The sequence below is a fragment of the Asterias amurensis genome, chromosome 1, assembly GCF_032118995.1.
Source record: "Asterias amurensis chromosome 1, ASM3211899v1".
Classification (NCBI taxonomy): Eukaryota; Metazoa; Echinodermata; class Asteroidea; order Forcipulatida; family Asteriidae; genus Asterias; species Asterias amurensis.
The window spans coordinates 8,209,939-8,223,112 of NC_092648.1; the positions used below are offsets into that span (position 1 = coordinate 8,209,939).

The 13,174-nt window shown below is 44.4% G+C and overlaps 1 protein-coding gene across 1 annotated transcript in view; it reads left to right on the forward strand.

The window, feature by feature from the left end:
* LOC139944669 (ribokinase-like) overlaps nucleotides 1–13,174 on the forward strand; it is a 33,520-nt gene that overhangs the window by 3,323 nt on the left and 17,023 nt on the right. The gene's annotated exons all lie outside the window — the stretch shown is intronic.

The following is a 13,174-nucleotide window of genomic DNA, read 5'->3' on the forward strand; positions in this document are numbered from 1 at the left end:
TGTATACTCCCCACCAGGGAGCTGAGATGGTTTAAGGAGTGATTTAAGGCCCAGTGACCAGGGGTAATAATGTGAAGCGCTTTGGGACGCCCTCCGGGTGTGAAAAGCGCTATATAACAATTTTTTTCTAAGTGTCTTTTAGTGGTTTATCTAATATTTATTTTTACTTATTGTCGTCTTCTTATACAATGTTCCTTTGTACCTCGCGGTGGTGCAATTAGTGTGTGTTTTATCTTTGCTATTTTTAGCAATATTGCTATCTTGTAATGCCACATTATTCAGCTTCGTGCTGCCAGTTGGTTTTTTAATAAAAATGAATGAATACAAATTTTACTATTAAAAGTTTCCCCACGTTGGAACGCCCGAGGGGATAAACTAGCCCTAGCGAAAACAAAAGACGCTATTTACTAATAAAATCCCAATTGATGAATTACCTACTGTATTGTACCCATGGCATAAATCTAATTCCCCAAGTTGGAACGCCCGAGGGGAAATGTAAAATAGCCTTTGGGAACTGAAAGGCACTATTAATAATGAATATTATAATATTTGGTTTATGATTAGAACGACAAGTAACTTTCCCTGACAGCCTATTTACCCCCCATCACTGATATTCTGGTCATTTTTCATCCAAAAAATTCCAAATGCGCAAAGCGCGCCCCAAAGAAAAAGACAGGTAAACAACAACTGCAATTCCTACTGCTTACGACAAAATACCAAACCACTACTTGTGCCGAGGAAAAATCCCAGGCCACACATTAAAAACTTTAAACCGACCCACACCCCTTATTTACAGCGGCGTAACTAGACATTTTCATTTGGTGGGGCAAGTGGGGGCATTGATTACATTAAATTTGGGGGGAGGGGGGCCAAAGAAGTGCAAGATTATTATTAAATATGTTAACTGATATGATACACACCAATGCAGTTCTGAAACAGTCTACATAGTCAGCAGGTAACAAAAAATTGCGAAAACAACAAAATCTTTGAGAACTTGTCATTTTGTATAAGATAAAGACCTTGACAGTGTTCGTGGCTTTTCTGATGATTACGTCATTATACGAAAAGACCGTCACCAAGGACGCCGTGGTGGTGGTGTTTTGGCAGCAGTTAAGGCTTCATTGTCCCCCGTCCAGCTACCCACTCCTGAGCCTCCTGATGACATTGAACTTGTATGGATCTCCATAAAGCTTGGCTCAGGGCAAAGCTAGGTCAGACCATGGAAACCCACAACATTGACACATTTGACGGCTGTCTTCTTTTAGGCGATTTCAATGTCGATCTCACCCCTTCTATCACGGGCAACCACCATCGTACTCAACTTCTTGACATCGCCAGTGACTTCAACCTGGAACAGATTGTCCAGTCTTTCACTAGACCAAGTCAAAACAATCCTAACTCCGGGTCCGTCATTGATTTAGTCTTCACCAACCGAGCAGACTTAATTTCCTCCATCTACACAGTTCAAAATCCCATCCACTCTGATCATTTTGCCGTCATGACTACTTTCCGCTCTACTCGACCTGTCCCTAACCCAGCAATTCTTCGGACATTCTTGCAAACACAACGCGGTGACTTCGAACATTTAAAACACTTAATTCATCTGGTTCCCTGGTCTGTGTTCATAGACACCAATGACATCAACGAGTCCACAGAGGACTTCAATGACTTATTTGATGCGGCTATCCATGATTCCATTCCCAAGGTCTCCAAACGAAGATCCTGTCACACACCTTGGATCACCCCAGAACTCAAGAAACTGATTAACGAAAAACACAAACTGTTCAATTTAGCCCGTAAGTCTGGTCGCCCACTTGACTGGACTATTAACAAAACTGCTCGCAATATAGTTAAAAAAACTACCCGTAAAACATATTGGCGTTATGTCAATCGCTTGTTCGAGTGCAAGGACAACCGACATAGTTTCTGGTCCTTTGTCAGAGGCAGGAAACAATCGCCCCTGCCTCCATCATTTTATCATAAGAACCGTAAAATAACCAGCCCTGACATAATTTCATCTGCATTCAGTGATTACTTCTGTTCTGTTTGTAAACAATCAGGTCCAGTTCCCAACCTCCCCCCCCCCTGCCCCCGCCCTGCTCACTGCATATTCCTGAGTTGTCTCACATTTCAGTTTCTGCCAACCAGTTTGCTGCGTTGCTTAAAAAGCTCCCCTTTAATAAATCTCCTGGACCTGATTGTATCTTGCCTAATGTTCTGAACAAAATCTCCTCCGAAATAGCTCATCCTCTTGGCTTATTATTGTTTAACGCATCGCTGAGCGTCGGTCAACTGCCTGATGCTTGGCGGTGTGCTAATGTAACACGTGAAATCGGTGTCACTAATATTGTAGACTGGCCGATGATAACAAACAGAACTCAGTAGATTCTTGTCTTTGGGCTTTGAGTGAAGAGATTTATTTAATTGAAGATTAATGGGGTTAGTGCTGGAAGGAGCTTTGTGTTTCTTGGAGCTTGAAATTCCAAAATAAACACTGATTTAGGGCTTACACTAACATTACACCAGTTCACAAGAAAGGGGATAAGGTATTGTTAACTAATTATAGGCCCGTTGCTCTGACTTCTGTGCTATGTAAGGTTTTGAACGCATTATAACTATTGTATTAAATAATTACCTAAACACCTTTGCTCTCCTAAATCCCTATCAGCACGGCTTTGTAAAACACAGGAGTTATGGTGAACATTATTTAATCATTTGACATTCATGGCGGCCATCTTGAAATAAAAAATAAAAAAGCCCCTCCTTCCTTTTTTGAGAAACCCAGACACTAAACATGTTTCTTTTTTTTTACTCGGCCTTATTGTAACAAGTGTAAGCCATTAAAATTTTTTTAAAAATACAGGATTGAAATTGTGGGTGTTTAATAATCACATTTTACTTATGAAACGGATATTTAAAATAGGCCTCCCTGTCAATTGCACCGCTTTCTTCAAAGGAGAAGAAATGGTCTAAGCAACCTTTTTCGTTGGCCATTTTGCTGTAGTAAATTTCTCTGTAGTGCATCTGACCATGGAGGTAGAAATTTCTACCTCCATGATCTGACTAAGTTGTGTTAACGGAGCTATTGGTCTGCGTTCAGACCACCACGTATTTAACAGAACTTTGTCACATCATGCACTCTCTGTATAACCGCAAAGCCACTACAAATATTTACCGCCAATACGATCTTGCGCGCGTTTCCATGCATTTTTCATGTTATAGTCCACATAGGGCTTACTGATATGAATAAAAGTTATCCTTTTTACGGCAGCATTTTGTGCAGCCTTAAACGATTTATATATTAGGCCTATAAGAATATACTTTTCTCCGAATTGCTCGCCACTGACAAATGAATCCTATCAAAGCTAAACAGTGACAAATCTGTCCTTGTGAACCAGGGATGGTGAAGAACGCCACACCCAATTTTTTCCGCATGAGCCCGAGCAGCCCGATTGATAGCCTTCCGCTGACGTTCCATGCTTTTCTGCGACTGGGCCCCAAAATAAAAAACCCGAGGAAGTATGTCCGACCATATGACCCTGGCATAAGGATAGTGTACACGCACCTCCTCCAAAAAAATAAAAATACTCTGCCGAATGGAAAAAACATCATATGTAACCAAATCATTGGTACCCAAGTGGATCGAGATAATAGAAGGCGGGGAGAATTAGCCGGCACTGATGTCAGAATTGACCAAATATCAGGCAATTTTGCCCCACTCCTACCTAACCATCCAACCAAAGATGGAATTGGCAAAGGCTGCCTAGCCCAATGCACAATAGAGTCCCCCACAACCCAGACCGAACCTGCATAGGGGAAAACATGGAGACACTATTAAAACAATTAGTCATCTAGGCTTATACCTGGCAAAGCACACAATGCCACTGGTCGAATGTAAGCCCGCGCAGCATCGGACCGCCAACGCCCCATCTGCTTTATAACTGGAAAGGGGACCCCCAACCCAAAAGCCACTATAGCTGCACCTATCCGAAAGGAGTGAGCTTGTATGCATTGTTCCCCGAGCCCGCAAAAAGCGAGTGCTCTCTTTAGAGTGGCATTGAACTGGTACCGAGTGAGGGGGCGCCTCTGTAATGACAAAACAAAACCCCTGGGCCCTGTGGACGAACCCCAACATATTTCCGTAAAGCTGTTACCGTACATATGCCCGCATCCCTTGTCGTCCCCAAACGAATGACTTGCGGACTGCCTGACTGATTGACTAACTATATCCAACAATGATCGGGATGAATATCTTGCTCAGAACTCTAGAGTGAATCAATTAATTTTGGATAGTAAGACTGTTTAGTTTCAAGAAACTCTTAAAAACGCTAATGCTAATACCATGTATAGAACTATTAAAATGCTTCTTAACTCATCTACTCGCAAATACCCAGCTTGCAGTTCTAACCGGATTCTCAGTAATACTTTTGCTCGCTATTTTAGTGACAAAGTTTCTCAAATTAGGTCTGAGCTTGATGAACTGCTTGCTGAAAATGCAGGTGTCATTGCAAGTAATGTAACAGTTTCTAATATCTCTGTCTGTATGAATAATGATACTGATGTAGACAAACAAATGAAATGTCTACTAAGTAGGATTTGAAACTTTGCATGGTGGAGATAAGATATAGAAGAGTTTATGGTAACACCATGTAATAACAATCTCTAAATGAGTTGGGGTGGTTCTGAAAAGAACCGTTGGGTTAACTCGACGCTTCGATCAGTATGCTCTGATTGTCTTCTGGAGAATGCTGGACTCTGATGCTGCATGCTGCTTAATAGTGCAGCTGCTAAGGTGAACAACTGTGCACTTTGTGGTAAAAGCATGAAATTTGCTATGATGGTTGGTATTGGGCTAATTAACAATTTAAGACCGGGACCCACCTTTGCATAAAAAGGGGGGTCTTTGATATAAATATTGGGCAAAATCATAGTTAGAATCAATTTTTTTTTGTTCTTTTGACCAGAAATATAAACTTGAAAATCATAATTATAAGTTAGAACATAAAATTAGTGAAAAAAAATTGCCCTTTTGTGGGTGGAGTTTCAATATTCCTAAAAGTGGGCGTTTTTAAAACAAAGTGTTATCTTCAGTGAACTATTTCTGTTTTTTAATTGTTTTTTTTAAGCTGATTTATGTTATTTGAATAGAAATACTATAAAAGGAGACATTTTTTTTCCATTAGTTTAAATAGTTTCTTTATTTATCCCCTCTTTTGTGGGCGGGGCCAGAGTAGTAAACGAGGGTTCGCTAAATTACACATGTGTAATACAGCCAAGAATGCACAAGCAGCCAACAATCTCATCAACAATACAGGAATGAAAGTATGTCCTGGGCCGGCAAAATCTGATACCCTGTCATAGTAATGACATCAGATATACATGTACTGTAAAATCATCGGTTATGTATGCTACATGTATGGCTATGGCAAACTCAAGCTCTCAAATCACACCATTATACCCGCAGTGTGATCTGGCACCATGCCATGCAGGCCTGAACAATAAGTAAAATTTGTATCAGCAGTTTTTTTGCAATTTTGAGAAAGGTTTGCAAGTAAACATATGGCGATGAATCCACTCATACAGTGTAGTTATTCGGTTGGGATGTGTTGGAATGATCACTGAGCTGTAGCATACATGTCGGAAAACTGAAATAATAACTAGCGAGTGCCGCACTTCGTGCGGCACCCCGCTAGATGAGGGGGATTCTAGTATACAAATGTTGTAAAAGGTAATGTGGGGGCAAGGGAGGTATTCTTACAGGTAATAATCATTTTGTAGGATTGGATACAAACTGTGTTTATGATCGTTATGGAAATTTGTCATTAATGTTGTATTTTTATACTAATTAATTGTTGAGCGTGCACAAATTAGTTGTGAAACGTCGCGACGCGTCGCCTCCTCTCCTCACCTTCTCTCGTGCATTCTCCAACCAAATGTCGAATCAGCAGTAGTATTTGGTTCCCTTAGCAACAAATCAATAGTCACCGATAGCCAAGGATTTGAGTGGTCTGGTCTCCCCCTCAACAACTATCATAGCTGCTAATAGTAATAGCAGAGGAGAAATCCGACTAAAAAGGCTTGTATGAAAGTGGTACCCTGGCTCATCAAGGAGTAAGGCATTTAGTTGTGACACGGACTAGAGATCTTGCATTCGTATTTTAATGTAATTCGAACTGTAAATAAACATACAGAAAAGAGATCCTTAATACATGTGATCCTTAATAAAAAATGACCTTGTCAGTAAGAAAGTGGTTCTTAAAACTCTTTAATTTCTCATAATAATCATCCAGTAGATACTTGGGATACATATTAAACTTTCCTTAGTTCTGAGTAATGTCAATCAATAATAAACAATCCTTAATTTCTCATATCTGGTCTGAAACTAGCAAAAGCTGGGAAACTTCTTATCCGTTAATGTACTCAATCTGCATGAAAACAAGTTGCATGTCCCTTAAATTTCAACATGAAAACCAGTAAATTATGTCTGCTCTAATAAGGGCTTATATCATCATAAGTCACAACTGAAAAGGTACTCACTTCTTTGGCAAGACACTAGTAACACCAGGTGTCCATAATCTCTGAAGAAAAAACTGATAACTGCTGTTTTGATTACAAACTTTTCGGCTAAAAACTGTTACCGTAAAACATGGTCAAACATGGCTGGAAAAACCACATGTAAACAATAAACAACTACAGTCACTTGAGGGCGCTCTTCAACCTACAGTCACCATCTCACAGGTCACTGGCTCAGTGGAACATCCTCGCCCTGATGAGCTAATAGTCCTTATCATCATAACCTTCTGCCGGGTAGATCACTGCTATCTTTGTGATAATGTAGGCCTCTGGTATTCTTCGCTCTCAGTCTTCACCTTCACGTTCCTCACCTTGCCATCCAACCCAGGGAAGACCTCAAGAACCCTGCCGACACACCACTTGCCCCGGACCGGATTGGTATCTGACACAGTTACCACATCACCAACTCGTACGCTACGCCTTTCAGCTCTCCATTTCTTGCGTGGTACCAGGCAGGATAGAACATCTCGGCTCCAGTGCTTCCAGAAAGAGTCGATAATCCTCTGAACAAACTCCACACGGTGTCTAGGTTTTTTGGTCTCCTGGAATGGCCCCTGAGGAACATCAGTCGAAGCTCTTCCAAGTAGTATATCATTCGGACTCATGTAGGAGCCATTATCTGGGCCATTTGGGATCCTTCCAATCGGGCGTTGGTTTCGAGGTTCGCAACTTCTAATAAAACTGTGTAAAGCTCAAACGGAGTCAGCACCTGAGCCCCAACAGCCCTTTTCAGCGCAGTCTTGCAGCTCTTGACTAATGCCTCTGCACACCCATTTTGATGTGGTGCTCTTGGTGTGATGAACTTCCATTCCATACCTTTCTCTGCACTGAACTGTTTCAGCTCTTCGATGTTCCAACCTTGAATCATCTTTTGGAGTTCCCGTTGTGCTCCGACCAGTTGGGTTCCGTTATCACTAATCATCTGAGCTGGATAGCCTCGAATAGAAAAGAATCTGCGGAGCACTTGAATGTATTCCATAGTGGAACAGTCCACTGCTAGCTCTAGGTGCACTGCTCTGGTGTTCAGACAAGTAAAGATCACTCCATAGTGTTTGGCTGTTTTGTTACGTCCAATCTTCACTTGGTAGGGTCCAAAGTAATCGCATGACGTGAAGTAGAATGGTGGTGTGTATGGCGCTAGGCGTTGCTTCGGTAAATCAGCCATGATCTGTGTCTCAAGTTTATGCTCTGCCTCTCTGCAAACCACACAGCGGTATTTCATCGTCTTGGCTAGGTTGTGTGCCTTCAGGATCCAGTATCTTTGCCTTGTTTTTGCAACAATGGTAGCAACACCAGTGTGGCCCTGTTGGTGAATACTACGCACAATCAGAATTGAAATGTGATGATCATGGGGAAGCAGTGCTGGGTGCTTTGAAGTGTAAGCCATCGTAGACTCCTGCAGTCGGCCTCCATCCCTTAAGATTCCTGCATCATCTGTGAAGGGACTCAATGACTTGAACTCTCCGTTGGCCCTGCGCTTGTGTAGATTTTTCTGTGCCTTGATAATCCAGTAGTTGGCAGCATCTGTCAGCTCTTGGGGTGAGAGCGAACCCTGTTTAGACTCCTTGTTTACACAAGACTGCATCTTGGCTCGTATGTTCTGGACAAATCGACGAACGTAGGCTGTGACCCTGATTAGCTTTCTCCAGCTAGAATACTTTTTGCAGTCAATGGCTTCCTGAGTTTCGGTCATGATGAATACAGCTTGGGTCTTTTGTCGTTCCTTATCTACCTCCATCTGGTTTACCCTCTCTGCATCTTTTGGCCAATTTTCTTCTGGGAAGTGCAGGAATGCTGGACCATTTTTCCAACGCTGGGTCAATTGTTTCACAGGTATTCCACGAGAGACGTCATCTGCTACATTCAGCTCTCCTGGAACATTTCTCCACTGTGAGGGATCTGTTTGGCTCTGAATCTCGCTTACTCGGTTGGATACAAATGTTTTGAATCCTCTGGCTTGGCTTCGAATCCAAGATAGGGTAATCATACTGTCAGTCATAAACACTGCTTCCTCTACTGGTAGGCGCATTTCTTCCATGATGGCCTGGTACAGCCTTGTACCCATAACTGCTGCTTGCAACTCCAATTGTGGGATGGTGAGCCTCTTCAGGGGTGCTACTCTAGACTTGGCTGCAATGAATCTGACATCATAGGTGCCATCATTTATCTGCCATCGGATGTAGGCACAGGCTCCGAAAGCTTCCTCTGAAGCATTGCAGAAGATACACAGCAAGGGCACACCAACAGCATTCGCCGGAGTAAGACAACTTTCAAAACTGATCTCATTCAACTCTTTCATCTCTTTGAATAGTTGAATCCAACTGTCATGATCTGCCTTGGGTATTTCTTGGTCCCAGTCCAGACCCTGTTGCCATAGATGTTGCATTCGAATCTTGGTACGGATGAGAAAGGCTGCAGCGAATCCAATCGGGTCAAAGATTTGTGCAATCTGGCTCAGAATTTGACGCTTTGTTAACTTTCTCTGCATCAGTTCTTGATCATCGGTGGACAAATTCTTGTCCAAGTCCAAGTTGACCTTGTAGTGGAATTCGTCAGTTTTGCGGTTCCATACTGTCCCCAGCACTTTCTCATCAGTTGTGGTGTCCAGGAACTTCATTCTCTCATCTTCCTTGTCACTGGTATTGTTTTCTTCCAGAGCTTCATTAGATAGCCAGCCCTTTACTCGGAATCCCCCTTCAGCTAACACCTCATCTATCTCACTTATCAGCTTCTTGGCCTCATCCACAGTGTGGACGGAATCGCATATGTCGTCCATGTAGGTGTTCTCCTTTAAGACTCATGCTGCTGACAATGTTGTTTCTTGCACAGACTTTGGCTTTGGTCTTCGCAACATGGGTCTTAAAGGAGAGGCAGCGGTCTAGGGTGACACCTAGATACACTGGATGGTCACAGTTTTCAAGAAGAGCCCCAGACCAGGAGACTTTCAGTTGGCATTTGGCTTCTCAATTACCGAGATAAAAGGCTGAATGAGAGTGATGAGCTCTGCAGCACTATAGTCAATTCGGTGGTCGGTTAAAGAATCCCTCGTTTTATGATGAAGTTTCTTGTGAGCGGAGGGTATACTGGCATTATGCCTGCCTGATGGAACATACTTGGAAGAAAGTGAGTAGTGGTAAGTGGTTGACCTTGGCTATGGGAACATATAGTTAAGTTTTGGGCGGCTTGGTGGTGTTAATCTGGTAGCTGTCCATACCATTGCGGTGACCCTACAATTGCCTTTAAAACTCCTCTGCAGAAGGTGACTGTCAAAATTGGGACCAGAAACAATACGATCCACAATCTCACTGGTAAATTCTTGGTAGCAAATGCCGAAACACTTTGCTCATTGGCGCTAGCTATCTGCTACTGGGGGCTGAGTATTGTGATCCAGTTTGGAGAAACTCTCAAGCCTACTCGATATTCAATTGAACAGCACCATGAGGACCATCGCTGGTGCTGTTAGCTGCACAAAGACTGATTGGCTACCAGTCCTGAGTAAGGCAAATTTCCCTATTCAGATGATCCAAAGAGAGTGTGCCATATCAGTGATGGTTTTCTAAAGCTAAAGCAGAAGAGCGGCGCACGCAGTTCCCCCAGTTCCCGGGGATAGACCTTCCCAATGGTAAAATGTACATCCTGAACCGGTTCCGCACTCCAACTAGCCAATTCTCTTCACTCTGACTCAATTAATCAACTGCAGAGACAGCAATTGTCAGTCACACCGATCTCCTGTGTCCACGTCCTATAGGGCTTTGTGGTCAATTTCACTAGGCCAGGCAGTTTACCCCAAGATGATCTTGGACGGCCTCTGGATATTTTCCAGCCAGGAGCTGGTGCTAGGCCTCCCCTGGAGTTACTGGCGATGCGAAGAGCGTTTTTAGCTGGGGTGTTGTCAACCATGCGATCAACATGACAAAAGAAAGCAGAACGGTGGCATTGAATCACTCAGACTGGCAAATCCACAACTCCATCAGACCAACTCACAACTCCGACAAAGGCTATCCTGTCCTATATATTGAACACCATAGACACAAGTTGTAGGAACCATGAACAAGAGGGTGTGTTTAGATGCTAGGGTAATGAAAGAAGAACTGGTGTACAACGGTCAATGTTGGTTATTTTTCATTGGAAACTGTGGTGGAGGGTGTTGTCTTGTTTCTTTGTGGTGGGGATCAGGCATAGACAGCTATTGCCAGACTGCCCTTGTCCCATGGTGAACACGGTGAACTTGACGCTTGGGTGTTGCTGGTTAAGGTATCTGTATAGCATTTTGGGGGCTGATGGGTAGAGTCGGGCCAAATCATCAGTTCGAATGAGCTTTGGAGAGGCAAAAACTGTATAAGAATACTCAATATTAAGGCATCACTGCTGGTTCGATTTGTTTAGCACCCAATCGTTTACTCTCAAGAGGGAGCAAATAAGTGCTAAGAGTAAATTGTAAACACTGTTACTGCAAACAACTATGTAGTGCATACTGAAAATGTAGAAATATTGTAATTAAATGTCTATACATGTCCATGTACATTGTATTTACACGGTTTTGCATGTATCAGTACAACAATCAAGGGGCTAGAAATGGTTTATTTTATCCCAACTTTTAAAAAATGTGACTCCTCCCACAAAAGGGGCAGGAATAAAAACAGTTATTAATTTTTAACTATTTTACTGTTATTATGTATTTTAGTCTAAAAGCTAAAAGAATGAGCAGAGAAAAGCAAATTTAGTCAAAATTAACTTATTACATTTTTTACCCCCCCCCACTTTCTTAAAAATACGACTCCGCCAACTAAAGGGGCAGAACTCAAGGCAGTTATTAATTTTTAAATAATTATTGAACTGTTATCATTGCACAGTCTCCCTGTAAACCTTCGCAATGCCCCTAGTGTAAAAATGTTTAAGAAGTTTTTAAAAACTTTCCGTTTTCCAAAGAAATTTTAATGTTGCTGGTTTATTTTGTTTTTTCTTTGCAAAGCTTTTCCCGTAGGTTTTTATATGTTTCAAATTGTTAATATACTTCTAATGTGCTGTTTCTTGTGCTTTTTATGTGTGTGCATAAATCTGCTTGCTATGTATTTAGTTTCAATTTTTATTGTAAAGCGCATTTGTCTATTTTGGAAATGCGCTATATAAATCTTTTTAATAATAATAATAATAATAATAATAATAATAATAATAATAATAATAATAACAACAACAACAACGGCAACGGCAACGGCAACGGCAACGGCAACGGCAACGGCAACGGCAACGGCAACGGCAACGGCAACGGCAACGGCAACGGCAACGGCAACGGCAACGGCAACGGCAACGGCAACGGCAACGGCAACGGCAACGGCAACGGCAACGGCAACGGCAACGGCAACGGCAACGGCAACGGCAACGGCAACGGCAACGGCAACGGCAACGGCAACGGCAACGGCAACGGCAACGGCAACGGCAACGGCAACGGCAACGGCAACGGCAACGGCAACGGCAACGGCAACGGCAACGGCAACGGCAACGGCAACGGCAACGGCAACGGCAACGGCAACGGCAACGGCAACGGCAACGGCAACGGCAACGGCAACGGCAACGGCAACGGCAACGGCAACGGCAACGGCAACGGCAACGGCAACGGCAACGGCAACGGCAACGGCAACGGCAACGGCAACGGCAACGGCAACGGCAACGGCAACGGCAACGGCAACGGCAACGGCAACGGCAACGGCAACGGCAACGGCAACGGCAACGGCAACGGCAACGGCAACGGCAACGGCAACGGCAACGGCAACGGCAACGGCAACGGCAACGGCAACGGCAACGGCAACGGCAACGGCAACGGCAACGGCAACGGCAACGGCAACGGCAACGGCAACGGCAACGGCAACGGCAACGGCAACGGCAACGGCAACGGCAACGGCAACGGCAACGGCAACGGCAACGGCAACGGCAACGGCAACGGCAACGGCAACGGCAACGGCAACGGCAACGGCAACGGCAACGGCAACGGCAACGGCAACGGCAACGGCAACGGCAACGGCAACGGCAACGGCAACGGCAACGGCAACGGCAACGGCAACGGCAACGGCAACGGCAACGGCAACGGCAACGGCAACGGCAACGGCAACGGCAACGGCAACGGCAACGGCAACGGCAACGGCAACGGCAACGGCAACGGCAACGGCAACGGCAACGGCAACGGCAACGGCAACGGCAACGGCAACGGCAACGGCAACGGCAACGGCAACGGCAACGGCAACGGCAACGGCAACGGCAACGGCAACGGCAACGGCAACGGCAACGGCAACGGCAACGGCAACGGCAACGGCAACGGCAACGGCAACGGCAACGGCAACGGCAACGGCAACGGCAACGGCAACGGCAACGGCAACGGCAACGGCAACGGCAACGGCAACGGCAACGGCATCGGCATCGGCATCGGCATCGGCATCGGCATCGGCATCGGCATCGGCATCGGCATCGGCATCGGCATCGGCATCGGCATCGGCATCGGCATCGGCATCGGCATCGGCATCGGCATCGGCATCGGCATCGGCATCAGCAACAGTTACAGTTATTTTTACTACTACGGAATGAAATAAGCTAAATCAGAGAATCGTGA